We start from the raw sequence: 1,992 nt of genomic DNA, 5'->3' as shown, positions 1-1,992 counted from the left end.
TATAATTCATAATTATTAATAATTATTTAAATTAATTTACATAATCCTGATAAAAACGACGTTGTTATGTTTTCACTAGTGTAACGTCATATTTAAACAGAATTTATAAACGCTTTATAGATATCCTTACATGAAATTCATATAGTGAAATTTAATTTTTTTAACTCCAAAATGTTCTCTCTCATTCAAACATTCTTTTCTATCTATACAATTCTTCAAAATTCTCGTATTTTAAATTTGGCGCGCAGTTTGAATAAAAGAAATGCTTACGTATTAATTACAAATTTCTTCTCGACATTTGATATATTTTTCGATATATTCTTAATAAATTCTTACATTGTGCGAAAAGACTTGGGAACCTTTTTAAGCGCGGGAGATTTTCACGATGACTACACGTCACGAGACGTTATCGCACGCGTGTCCGCGACGTGAGAGACGACGATATACGATCGCACGAGAGGATTCGGTGAACTTGGCGCGCGAGACGATCCTCATCTTGCTCTCAAATTCGAGCGAATTCCACGAATCTATTTGCTCGCAAGAGCTCCATGGGTGGCTCGTTCCAGCTTGTTGGTACTATTGGTAGTCCGCGTAATTGAGGCGAGCGAGCGAGCGGGTGAGCGAACGGTTCAATGGCTGAAGGAACTGGAGGCGACGTATCACAATATCGCGCGGTGCATACAGTAGACAGTGGTACAACGCGCCGCGTCGCGACGCGGCTCTTATCACCGCCGCGCGTACATTAACACATGCATGTGCACGCGACGCATGCACCCGAGAGAGCTCCTCGTATATAACGTTTGTAATACAAATGCACACGCACAAGCCGCATGGCACCAGCGCACGGTTAGTGTGGTTACGCGTGCGTCTACAACCGCGTCTCTCACCGCGTCTTTCCCAAACAAAACGCGTGCATTTCCTGCGATTCTCCTGGATTTTTCTCGTTTATGGAGGATAAACGGATTTTAGGCCAGTATTCGTAGTCTTGATCTTATATTCAAGATCGCCTTAAGTCTTAAGATGTCGCGAACCAATAAGAGAGGCGTATATTAGTATCTTAAGACATTACTTAAGACGGTCTTAAAATAACGGACTATGAATACTGCTATTGTATTATTATAAGCAATTTTATATCTGACATCACATATCTTATCTGCATGTTAATTATTTTGATTTATATGCTTAATTGCTTTTCTTCGTATGCTTGCTGTTTTTCGTACCAAACTTGTAACGAAATTTTATTTCTTTCTTCCAAAAGAATCAAATTGGACATTCCGCTGTTAAATTTTACTAGTTTATTATTCACTTATAAGTGCATACGTTATTATGGACGTTGTTTACTTTGAAACTAACCACCATTTTGACACACATGGAGAGAGAAAAAACTGCTATGAACGTTAATCCTATGTCATATCGCAAATTATTTGCAGGTGTAGCAAATATTTAATCTTTTTTGTACTTATTACAAAAATTATTTGCAACAAATGCAGAATATTTATCAAATACGCAAATTTGACGATGCCTTAAATTTTGCAATCTCTTTGCATTATAGCAAAATCATTTTTGTCAATGTATGGAAGTTAAAAATAATAAATATTTAACTCAAGAGACTGGATTGTCATTGCTCCTTTGATATCTAACAGTGTAGCTAACATCTATACATATACCAACAGAAAGGGTATTACAGTTTTATTGAAATAATAAAAAACTAACTAGATACACAGATCTGAAAATAATCTTGTTGGATTATCAAAATAATTTTTAATTACTCAAAAAGTGATGAGCAGTGCTGCAAAAAGTTTTGACAATTTAGCAATCAGTTTGAGCATTCTATATAATTTGATGGCCTAACAAAATTGTTTTCAGCTAAATTTTTAGAATCGTGTTTTCGGGGATGTATATCATAAGCTCGAGATGCGCGATCGGTCGCATCAAATCGTTTAATTCCGATGTGTTCAGCCGGCATCGAGGAATATAGTAAGTGAGAAATTA

This window comes from Trachymyrmex septentrionalis, unplaced genomic scaffold, assembly GCF_001594115.1.
Source record: "Trachymyrmex septentrionalis isolate Tsep2-gDNA-1 unplaced genomic scaffold, Tsep1.0 scaffold8, whole genome shotgun sequence".
In the NCBI taxonomy this organism is placed as follows: Eukaryota; Metazoa; Arthropoda; class Insecta; order Hymenoptera; family Formicidae; genus Trachymyrmex; species Trachymyrmex septentrionalis.
This window is presented reverse-complemented; position numbering follows the sequence as displayed.